Raw genomic sequence first — 12,704 nt, 5'->3', positions numbered from 1 at the left:
CAGGGTCTTGGATATCTCCAGGGAATGCAGGATCACAGACATGAGGGTCAGGATTTGGAGTGTCTACAGGGAATGCAGGATCCCAGAGAATCAGGGCCAGGATCTTGGATGTCCCCAGGGAATGCAGGATCCCAGACAGGTGGAGTTTAAAGGCTGAGTTTAAAGACTGAGTTTAAAGACTGAGTTCTAAGGTTGAGTTCTAAGCACCATCCTTTTAGGTTGAGTTTTAAGCTTCCATCCTCTGCTGAGACAGAGCTGGGAGACTCAGCAGAGTCTCACATACTAAACCTGGATAAAATCTCCAGGTGGGGCCCAGCCCTTCCTACCTGTCCCAGCTGTGCCAGGGATGGTGCTGGGAATTTTAGGTTGAGATTTAGGCGCTGTCTTCCTCTCTGGAGGGGGGCTGGGCCACTGCAGAGATATTTTTGTAGCCCTTCCTACACCTCTGGCACTTTTCTGAGAGCACAAGAACCTTCCTGAATCCCAAAGCTGCTCTGATACCCTCAGAATTGGGGAAGGATGGGGAGTTTCTTACCCCCAGGAAACAGCAGGATCAGGTGATTCCCGCTCCGTGGACTGAGCACATCCCACTTTCCCATCCCACAAAACCTGCTCCTGCTCACCCAGAGTGTGACATCCAAGCTTTTCAGAATTACCAGGGATTAGGACTTGGAATGAATGAAATCATCGATTCCCCGGTCAGGGAATTAGGGATCAAAAAGGCTCTCCCAGCTTGCTTTTCCCATGGCAGCACCTCACGCTCCCTGCATGGTCCAAATCCCAAATGTTCCTCCCCATTCCCAGTGTATCCAACTGTTCCTACAGTTCTTCCCTGGATTCATTTCAGTCCTGAAAGCCCCACAGGCTTGTAGGGAAAAAAAAAAAAATCAAGGTGGGGGGGAGGGAAGATCCAGAGCCCTCCCCACCAGCAGTGGATGCTCCTAATTTATTGCTTCTGTAATTGGGGTTAATTACTGGTGACCAAATTTATCTTCTCGCCTCTCATTAATCCCAAACACAAAAGGAGCCTGTTTGCAATCAATTGCTGTTTAATTACAGCACAATAGCTTCCTCCTGAGATCGAAATCCCTGCTGGCTCCACGTCCTGACAAGGGTGGGAGCGGAGAGATGGAGGAGGAGGAGGACGAGAATTCCAGCTGGGATTGTGCTCCAGGGGCTTGGGAAGTCCAGGAGGAGCAGTGGGACATCTCCTCGACCCGGCTGAAGGATCAGCTGGGGAGGAACAACAGGGGATGTCCTCAAGTTTCACCAGGTTTAGGTTGAATTTTAGGAATAATTTTTTCATGAAAAGGGTTGTCAAGCACGGGAAAAGTTTCTCCCTGTGCTTGGGCCTTCCCTAGTCCCTTCCCCTAGGAAGGGCTAGGCCCCACTTGGAGATTTAATCCAGGTTTAATATGTGAGACTCTGCTGAGTCTCCCAGCTCTGTCTCAGCAGGGAATGGGAGCTTAAAACTCAACCTAAAATGATGGTGCTTAAAACTCAAACCAAAAATTTCAACCTTAGAACTCAACCTTAGAAAACTCAACCTTAAAACTCAACCTTAAAACTCAACTTTTAAAACTCAACCTTTAAACTCAACCTAAAATTCCCAGCACCATCCCTGGTAGAGCTGGGACTGGTAGGAAGAGCTGAGTCCCATTTGGAGACTTAATCCAGGTTTAACATGTGGCAGTCTAGATATATTTCAGTTTGTCCAGGGCGGTCGTGGAGGCACCATCCCTGGAGGGATTGAAAAGGTGTGTGAATAGGGTGCTTGGGGACATGGAATTGGCACTGCTGGGTTAACAGATGGATTTAGTGATCTTCAAGGTCTTCTCCAGCCTAAATGATTCCATGAGTCTGTGATCTGGACAGAAAAGATGTTTCCCATTCTGGATCTGAGATTCTGTGATAGTTTCCTGTCCCAGATCTGAGATCCTGGGATAGTTTCCCATCCTGGATCTGAGATCCTGTCCCAGATCTGAGCTGCTGTGATAGTTTCCCATCCAAGATCTGAGATCCTGTGATAGTTTCCAGTCCTACATCTGAGCTCCTGTGACAGTTTCCTATCCTGGATCTGAGATCCTACCCCGGATCTGAGCTGCTGTGAGAGTTTCCTGTCCCAGATTTAAGATCCTCTGGTCTGTCCCAGATCTGAGCTCCTGTGGTAGTTCCCCATCCCAGGTCTGAGATCCTGGGATAGTTTCCCATCCTGGATCTGAGCTCATTTGATAGTTTCCCATTGTGGATCTGAGATCCTGTGATAGTTTCCCATCCTGGATCTGAGCTGCTGTGATAGTTTCCCATCCAAGATCTGAGATCCTGGGATAGTTTCCCATCCAAGATCTGAGATCCTGGGATAGTTTCCTGTCCCAGATCTCACCTCCTGTGATAGTTTCCTATCCCAAATCTGAGATCCTGTGATAGTTTCCCATCCTGGATCTGAGCCATTCCTGGGGATGGGTTGACTCACCTACCCCAGAACTCACCTGAAGGCCCCAGGAGAAACATTCTCTGGGTAAAAATTCCCTGATTTCCCCAGGGAAAGGTGTGTTCCATTGCTGCTGTGAGTGTTCAACAAAGCCCCCTCCCAGCCTGGCCGCTCTCCCTCCCCTCTCCTCATCCATCTGCAGGATTATTGAGCCCGGTTTTGGAGTTAGTGGTGTGTTGAAAACGCTCTGCTCTTCCCTTTATCACTCTCAGATCAGCTCATCGGGTGGGAATCCATCAGGGAAAGTAATGGGAGAGGCTGTGCTGATCTATGGCTCCGTGTTCCCGGATCAATCCAGCTCTTCCAGCCCCTCCAGTGCGGGAGTTGTGCAGATCCAGGGCTGGGGTTGCTCAAATCCCTTCTCTTAAACCACCAGATTAATCAACTCTTCCCATTCCTGTCAGGATTTTATGATGGAGATGCCCTGGATGGGATAAAATCCAGATCCAGCTGAGCCAGAAACAAGGTTGAGCCTGAATTCCTCTTGGGAACTCAACTCCTGACTGGAGCCCCTTGCTGACATTTATATTTGAGTGGATTTAGGGGTTAGGAGCAGCCAAAACCTGGATTTGGGCTTTAAAACCACCACGTCCCAAAATTTAGCTGCTACTGGGGTGCAACACGGTGGGTGCTGAGGTGGTTCATCCACCCAGAGCCAGGACTCAGGAGCAGGAGCTGTTTTTCCAGCTGTTTTCCCACCTGGACCTCCCCAGTCACCCTCTTCCCACGCCCTGTGTGGATCCAGAGGGAAGAGCACCACCTACTGAGTCTCCCTCACCTCTTCCTTCCCTCTTTTTTCTTATTTTCAACCTGTTTTATTCCCATTTGTGTTCTGAACCGGCCTTTACTCCTCCCTGGGAAAAGGCAGGAGCAGCTGGAACTCGGAGCAACCCTCCGGATCTCCCCAGACATTCCTGCTTGATCCCTTTTTTCCTGCTAAGCTGCTCTGTGTTAACGGGACTCACCTTCCTTGGGATCTCTCTGCTTCCTGCCTTTGGGAATTAACAGCTCCTCCCCGAATCCAGGTTTCCTCTTGGAGCAGGTGTAGGAAATGGAATAAATTATATCAGTTTTGACTCAAAATTTAAGTGAAATTGTGAGAATTTGACTCCTAAAGTACAAACAGATGCACAAATTCATTCCTATAAATGTATTTATACATATGTGGATATCCAAATGTTGTGGTTTTTTCCAAGGATTTGGGGAATTAAGCGAAGATTTTCAGTTCTCCCCCGCCACAACCTTCTCTTTTAATATTGACCGAACATTTTAAAAAAAATCCTTGAAAGCAGGTTGGGATAAAACCCGGAGAAATCTCCTCAGGAATAGTTTTAATTGGGAACTTATCCAACTTTTTAAGGATAAGGCTCAGCCCAGCTTCTCTAACGTTCTCCCCGAGCCCTTCATTTGCAACCAAGGCAAAATTAAACTAATTAAATGTTCTTTCATTATTTTTCCCTCTTTGGTTTGGTCCTCGGCACTGTGGAAGTGAGTTTGTGTTTCTCCCAAGGGATATTTTGGGATCATTTACAGACCAGGTTCCTCAACACCCTGAGTCACTTCACCTTCCCTCAACCAAACCATCCCAACCCCGTGGAGATCGAGGAGGCTTGATGGGATGTGGGAATGTGGGAATGAGGAGATCTGGCTCCTTGTCGTTCCACAGCCTTCCCTGTTTTCTTTTTTGTGCTCCATAGGAAACTGAGGGGCACCAGGTCTTTCCATGGAGGAAAATAAACCTCCGTGGCCTCCCTGTGGATCAAATTCTGGGTCTGGGAGGAAGGGTTGGGAAGACATGGGAATGTTCAGCCCCGAAAACGGAGGGAGGTGGGATAACAGGCCCCAATTACGTAAAAAACTCCTGCAGGAAGGGGAGGGACACGTTTCCCTGTGGACAGGACAAGGAATAAGGAGCTTAAAAAGCAGCAAAGGAGATTTAGAGCTGTGGGGATCGAGAAGGACCGGGATTAATCACTGGGAGGAGGGGAAGGGTGGTGTCCCCAGGGCTGGAGGTTGGGAGGACAAATGTGTCAAGAAGGGCTTAAGGAGCGTGGATTCACCCACAGGACGGGAGACAGGGTAGATAAACATCCACCTGGACGTCTTTTCCAATGTTTTGGCTGGCTCAGCAGGCAGGATGGGATGTCTGCAGTGGGCTGGTGGGTTTGGTAACCCGGGAGTTTCTTCTCCAGGATGCTCCTGCTCATTCGATGTGAGCCACGTGGTGTCACATTCCAACCATTTCTCTGCTCATTCCCTTGCTCAGGTCAACAGATCCCAAGGTGACCTGGCAATGTGTGGTGTGGGTGTTCATGGAATCACGGAATGGTTTGGGTTGGAAGGGACCTTCTAGGTCGTTCAGTTCCAACCCCTCATTCCATGGGCAGGGACACCTTCCCACTATCCCGATTTGCTCCAACCTGTCCTTGGACACTTCCAAGGATGGGATAGCCGCAGTTTCTCTGGGAAACAGAGTTGTGCTGTGTCTCAGCCTCTCTCCCCACCTTGTGCTTCCACCTTGACCTGCACCTTGGGAGCTGGAGAGGCTTTGGGCCGGGAAGCCCCAGTGACGATCCCGTCGTCCCGAGGCAGCGAATTCGCCGAGGGATCAGAAGAGGGGGAAAATAAACCAGAAAAACTTGAGAAAGCTCTCTTGCTTCCCTCCAGTAATTCCCAGGGAGAGGTGTCAGCCATGATTTCCAGAAGCCACACGCAGCAGAAAGCAGAGGATTGCTGGCAGCCCTGATGAAGTTACTGCCGAGTGGTGATTGGGTTACGGGATCCTCCGGGAGCGGCCGACGAGGTGATGGGCTGAAAGCAGAACGGCAACTAAATTGCATTTCATTTCAATTTGGCCATAAATTTGATGATTTCGTCAGATAAGGAGCAAAGGGGGAAGGGAGGAGGGGGGGAGAGGAAGAGAGGGAGGGAGGGATCTCTGGGCAGGGAGGGAGCAGGGGACACGCGGTGACATCGTTGCGGTGACATCGTTCAGTCGCGGGTCGTTAATCAGGAGCGTCAAAGGCCTTCTGGGTGGAATGCACATCACCTGCTCCACCCAGAGCGGTCACTGAACTGGGAAGGGCTGGGAATAGGGGTTGTTGAACTGCCCTGGGATTTATGGGGCGGGATATGGTGGGTGAAGGGGGCAGACGGAACGCTGTTCCCACTTCCAAGGGATGCTCTGCTTGGCAGCTGCAGTTTGTGTCCTCTGAGTCACCTGCTGCAAGTGGGGACAGTCACCTGCTCCAAGTGGGGACAGTCACCTGCTCCAAGTGGTAGCAGGGCTGGAGATGCTGTCAGGCCCCAGTAAGGGCTGAAGAATGAGCCAGTGAGACTTCCCAGCTCTGGATGCCACCTGGAGGGAGCTGGACAAGCTCAGGAATGGGAATCTCGTGAGGTTTAATAAGACCAAGTGTTGGTGCCACCCCTGGGTCGGGGCAATCCTTGGGATCAATCCAGGGAATGAGCAGATGGAGCAGCCCTGAGGAGGATTTGGGGGTGCTGGTGGGTGAGAGGCCGGACATGAACCAGCCCAGAATCACCCCCCCCCATGTCCTGGGCTCATCCCACAGCGTGGGAAACAGGAGAGGGAGGAATTCTGCCCCTCTGCCCCCTCAGGTGAGACCCCCCTGCAGAGTTGCCTCCAGCCCTGGGGAACAGCACGGGAAGGACATGGAGCTGCTGGAGAGAGTCCAGAGGAGGCACCAGGAGGATCAGAGGGATGGAACAACTCTTCTGGGAGGAAAGGCTGGGAGAGTTGGAAGTGTTCAGTCTGGAGAGGACAAGCTTTGGGGGGAACTAATTGTGGCCTTCCAGGACCTGAAGTAGCTAAAAGGATGGAGAGAATTTCCAAGGGCCTGGAGGGACAGGACAAGAGGAATGACTTCAAACTGACAGAGAGTAGATTTAGATGGGATATTGGGAAGAAATTCTTGGCTGTGAGGATGAGGAGGCCCTGGCACAGTTTGCCCAGAGAAGCTGTGGCTGCTCCATCTCTGGAAGTGTCCAAGGCCAGCTTGGATGGGGCTTGGAGCAACCTGGGGTAGTGGAAGGTGTCCCTGCCCATGACAAGGGATTGGAACAGCATGATCTTTAAGGTCCCTTCCAACCCAAACCATTCCACGATTCCATGATTTTATAGCATCGATCAATATGTGGATTGAAGGGAAATACTGCACTATTTCCTTACCTTGCTGGTGCCTCCATGATGGGATGATCCATTCCCTGACAGGCTGACATTTCTTTCTGGATACTGGGACATCAGGAGCTCTTGGTGCAACACGTCAATTTTAGGACATCTCTCACCATTGCTGCTTCCTCCTGACAACATTCCAGCCCTTCTGGCTTCATTAGGGATTCCATCCCAAACTGGGGACATCCTTGGATGTCTCAGCAAGGTTCCATCATCTTGTTTTGCTGTGCCTTGCAAAGTGGGGAGATTTTCATCCCAGCTGGATGAAGGACTCATCCTCAGGGACAAGACCACGAGGAATCTTGGTGGGATATGTGGCTGTCCCATAATTTGGAGTAAGATGATGGCGTGATGCACCACTCTTAATTTCCATGACCAGGAGCTTGCCATTCCTTGAAAAATGATGGATGGGGCCTCAAAGGATGGGGTTGGATATGTCCAGTTGCAGTTAAACATTTCCACACAGGAGGCTGAATCAACTTCGGATGGAGAATTTCTCCACGAGTCCTTCTCCTGGAAGTGGGTCTGAGACCCTTCTGATCCCAGGCTTATCCCAGAACTTCAACCACAGAACTGCAGCTTCCCAACCCTCTGGAGCTTCACTGTGCAGCTCTGGAGGATCCCCCATGGGAATTCTGCAGGAGTATCTTCCTCTGTGAATGCTGGATGGGGGAAGCATCTGCAACACAACTCAGAGATGGGATAAAAACGTTCCAGGAGGAGGTTTTGAGACCAATGAGGAACCTCTGAGGGAACTGGGGGGGCTCATCCTGGAGAAAAGGAGGCTCAGGGGTGACCTTCTGGCTCTCTACAACTCCCTGACAGGAGAGGGGAGCCAGGGGGAGTCGGGCTCTGCTCCCAGGGAACAAGGGACAGCCTCAGGCTGTGCCAGGGGAGGGTCAGGTTGGACAGCAGGAGGAATTTCTTCATGGAAAGGGTTGGAATGGGCTGCCCAGGGAGGTGATGGAGTCTCCATCTCTGGAATTGTTCAAGAAAAAAACTGAACGTGGCACTCAGTGCTCTGGGCTGGTGACAAGGTCGTGTTTGTTTAAATGTTGGACTCGATGACCTTGTCGGTCTTTTCCAACCTTAAATATTCCATGATCCTGCAATTTTATGATTCTTTGTTGACGCTGGAATTGTCTGGGACAGAACTAAGCCCCGGCTTTGCAGGAGGAAAGCTCCAGAGCTGCGCCCTGGCTGAGGCATCTCGGATCTGTGGTGGCTCTCAATGATCTCATGGGACGCACCAGCACATTCCCACATTATCCCTGTCCTGGTTGCTGTTGGGAAGGGCTGGGGAGGATCTCCAGGATGAGCTTTGCTGAGCCTGGAAGCTGCTTTGTGCTGGTACAGCAATGCAAAATGTGACAGGAGCTTGGCCTGCCCTGGAGGCCAAAGCTTTTAAACTCGAGCAAGAGAGAGGGGAAAGATGTTATCCATAAATCTGCCCCCCGGACACGGAAAGCCGCGCTCCTGGCAGGAATGTGAAGGCACGAGAGGCTCTCGGACTCCTACAGGAGTTTGGCAGCTTTGTGACCATAATTAACACATGTATTGCCGGGAATTCATGGAGAGATTCTGACCCAGATTTGGGATATTCCTCCCAAATCCTTTGGAAAACTTCTCAAGCGAAGAGAGAAGGAATCTTTTCATGTATCATGTTGGGAGCGAGAGATTTCGAGTGTTCCCCAAAATAATAACTGGGAGGTGCAAGAGAGGGGGGGAAAAAAAAAAAAATTGCAGGAATCTCTTTCCTATGCCCAATAATTTACTTTTAGATGTGCAGTAAAGATTTTACGTGCACAATAATTTACTTTTACACGTGCAGTGATGTTTTAACACGTGTAATCATTCATTTTTATGCCTAAAAAGGCGACCAATTAAAAACCTGGGTGCTAAATGTGCCTCCAACCAATCCTGAAGATGTTTGCTTAGGAGTAAAGCTTTGTTCATTCCCAACACCAGCACTTTCCTGTAGGATTGTTGTTTATTTTCCAGCTGGTTCTGTCTCATTCCATGCACTGTGCTGGATTATTTTCTAGTTTAACCCTGAAGAAAGTATGAGCAGCTCCATGAGCTGTTGGGAAGGGGATCCAAGGGACCACGTTACTTGGGATGACACCTGTTTTTCTCCAGGACACATCTTGGTCATCTGGGGGAGGAATATCAGCAGCAGGAAGAGTGGAGAAAATATTTAGAGGATCATGGAATTGTGGAATGGCTTGGGTTGGAAGGGACTCAAAGATCATCTCATTCCAACCCCTGCCATGGGCAGGGACACCTCCTGCTATCCCAGGTCACCCCAACCTGGCCTTGGACATTTCCAGGGATGGGGCAGCCACAACTTCTCTGGAAATTCCATTCCAGTGCCTCACCACCCTCCCAAGGAAGAACTTCTTCCCAATATCCAATCTAAACCTGCTCTTCCACTTTGAAACCGTACTGGTGGGATTTTCAGGCAGTGGAGCTGAGCGATTACAAAAACCATTTGAAGACCCCAAAGAGTCCATCCAACTCCGAGGAGAAATTGCAGCTGCTGAAGGATCAGTGGGGAAACTTTGTCCAGAGACCCCAGATCTGCTTCAATCTTCTTTTCCATGAGCTGGCCCAGTCCGGTGGGGTTTGAGCCTCTGTTCCTCACGTGAATGTTCTGATCAGACACCGCAAGTTTTGGGGCCTGTGTTGCCTAATTTTTCCTGACTATTTAATTCCATATTTAATTGGAACAAAACATCCAGGATGTTGAAAAGAAATGGAGGGAAATGTAAAGAAAGGGAAAGATCTCCTCGTTTTCTCCCAGACTTCCCCCCTATAGAAAACCCTCTGCTGCTGGGAACTGGCAAATTCACCTGCCCTGGGTAATTCCAGGGGGATCTGAAGGAAAAAAGGGACTGGAAGAAATGAAGGAATGGCTTCCAATATCCTGGAATCTCCAGGATGAAAGGTACCAGCTCAGGGGGTCACCTCCAAGCAGAGCTTTCCCGGTCTTTGTCCCGTTAGTGGCGACTCAGTTCCTTTGAGTGGGAATCTCAAATTACTGCAAACCTGGCGGATCTGAGGGGAGAAGAGGTGGAAGGGACTGGAAATACAAATAACAGCCTCCAGGATAGGAAAAAAAAAAAAGAGGTTCAGAGAACATTTTTTTTTGGACAATCTGGGGAAAGAAGAGGGTGGAGAGTCAAGTGTAATGAAACAATGGAAGTTGAAGCGTTTTCCCTCCGAGCCTGAAGAATAAACTGGTTTTGAGTTCATAAATGTTTAGTAGGAGCCTGATGCAGCACTAAGGGGAAAAATTTCTTTTCATCCAAAATCTCTATTTTTGCAAGAATAAAAAAAAAGTGTGCTTCCATGGAAAGTCTTTTTTTGGAGGATTTTGCTTACAGTGCAGGGAAATGAGGGGAAATTGGAGAAAGTGTCAAAACAGCACAATCTGTTTGCAAGCCTTGGGATGAAAAAATGATCTGGAATATTCATGGATCGATGTCCTGATGGAGAGGGAAGGAGCTGTGCTGGTTGGTGGTGGCTGGACCTTCACAACACTTCTGACCACCAAGGGGCTGAGCAGCACCTTGAGGACTTACCTGTGTCTTAAAAATCATGGAATTCCAATATCCTGCCGTGGGCAGGGACAATCTCCATTATCCAAGGTTTCTCCAAGCCCTGTCCAGCCTTGGCCTTGAGCACTTCCAGGGATGGGGAAGCCACAGCTTCTCTGGGAAATCTGTTCCAGGGCCTTCTCACCCTCATGGATAGCTCAGAGCAACTCATCCATTATTTTCCAAGGAAAAGTAAAACCTCCTAAAGGATGATTCAGCTGGTTGAAAAAAAAAACCAGGAAATGGGATGGGAAAGTGTGGGGATGATGAAAGGGGATGGGTTGGAAAAAAACAACCAAAGTGCCCCCAAAGTGGTGATTTCCCCCTGCTGAGAGTGTGAGAGTGGTTTGAAAAACTGACTTGGCTTGGAGGCAAAGGGAGAACAGTGAGACACACATCAAATGTCCGGAAAAAAACAGGAGCAGAGGACATTGAATTTGCACTGGAATGGGAGAAAATCAGCGAGATGAGCAAAAAAAGATGTGAGGCGTCGCTGGGCAGTCGAGCTGAGGCCAGCAAAGAGTTTAAACACTTTGGGAACAGAAGGAGCTGTAATAACCACGGTATTGATTCCTCCTTGGAAGGGAAATGTGCAAAGCAGGCATTTTCGGGAGATATTTGTTTTGTATTTGGGGGGGAGAAAAGCAGATTTGTTTCTGATTAAGGCGAAGGGATGGTTTGCAGGCTGGCATTAAGTGTAAGACAGACTAAATAGCCCCTCTTAAAAATCACTGAGCTGAAAGCAGGTCTTAACTGTATCCAAGTGTTCTATCCGTGCTTGTAGTTACATCCAAGTTGTATCTATAACCAAGTGTTTTCTAGAACGTGGCCAAGGAGGGGGGTTGGTTTTCCAGAGGCCCTGGAGGGCTGGGAATTCCAAAGGACAAGGAGAAAACTGGTGGTAGAAAGGGGACGACTTGGTTAATTATGGCCTGCCATTGATTCCCGGGAAAATGAAGGAGCACCTCACCAGGACTGGATTAATAAAGAATTACAGGAACATGATGCTAATCAGCAGGGGGTTATGGGAAATCGGTCTTGTCAAATTAAGCAGCTTTTATAAACACAATTAGGGGAGGGAGGATAATTAAGCACCGGAGGAACCTGCGGAGGGTTGTGGTTGAGCCTCCGGGGGGAGATGTTTAAATCCAGGAGTTTTGTTTAATAAAGTGTCATTTGTGAAGAACAAACAGGAGTTTTGTCCTTTTCCAGGAGGGATTGGAATCCCAAAGAGTTGACCCACAACCGCCATGGCTGCAGAGAATGTTCCTGCAGGACAGGGAAATTGTGATATCCAAGGCCTTGGAAAAGTTGGTCACAGGGTGGGTTTTTGACCCTCAAAGAACGAAACTTCAACGTGGCTCCTCACCATGATGGTTGGACTTACCACCCAAAGGGAGAGCTGGAAGGTGTTTTGTTATTGTAGGATTGCACCTCAGCTACGGGGATCAAACGGCTCCTGCAGGGATTTGTGTTGTCCTCGTGTCACTGATGTCCCCCCAATCTTTGTGTCATGCATGGACTTTTTTTTCCCAAGATTTTATGTCTGGAATTCCCAGACATCATGACTTGGCACTGGTGAGGCCACACCTCAACTCCTGGGATCAGTTTTGGGCCCCTCAGGACAGGGAGGACATTGAGGGGCTGGAGCATGTCCAGGGAAAGGAACAGAGCTGGGGAAGGGTTTGGAGCACCAGGAACAACTGAGGGAGCTGGGGGAGTTCATCCTGGAGAAAAAGGGGCTCAAGGGGGACCTTCTCACTCTCCACAACTCCCTGACAGGAGGTTGTGGTGAGGTGGGAGTTGATATCTACTCTCCATGACAGGACGAGAGGAAAGGGCCTCGAGTTGTGCCAGGGGAGGTTAAATTTGGATATCAGGGAAAATTCCTCCCTGGAAAGGGTTGTAAGGCATCGGAATGGGCTGCCCAGGGCAGTGGGGGAGTCAAGACCCCTGGAGGTGGCACTTAGAGACATGGTCTGGTGGACACGGAGGCATTGGGTTAAAGGTTGGAACATGATGATCTTGGAGGCCTTTTCCAGCCTTAACGATTCAGCAATTCCATGATTCCGTGTGGTGGTTGTTGAGTTAGGTTTTGTTCTGGGAAAAGTCTCGTATCCAAAGGCTTTGGTGTGTTTGAGAAGTTCAGCGGAAGGTGTGTCACTCACAGGGAAAGTCCAGGATGAGAAAGTCCATGGTCAGCCTTGGAAAAGCACCACTGCGTGGACAAGGTTTGCCCTGTGGTGCCAGGGAATTGTTTTCCGTGGTCAACATTTGATTTTTTTTAGGATTGTAGACCCGTAAAATGGCGATCTGATTTTTTTGGGAAGGCAAAAAAGGGAGTGGAGGAGAGATCTGATGGTCTCCTGGGGCTTGAGGTGAGAAGATGTGGTGACACTCTCTGCTCTGCTCCTAACCT

Source organism: Corapipo altera, unplaced genomic scaffold, assembly GCF_003945725.1.
Source record: "Corapipo altera isolate COAL_440 unplaced genomic scaffold, ASM394572v1 206, whole genome shotgun sequence".
NCBI classification, from domain to species: Eukaryota; Metazoa; Chordata; class Aves; order Passeriformes; family Pipridae; genus Corapipo; species Corapipo altera.
The sequence above is the reverse complement of the archived record's forward strand: the minus strand, read 5'-3'. Positions refer to the sequence as shown.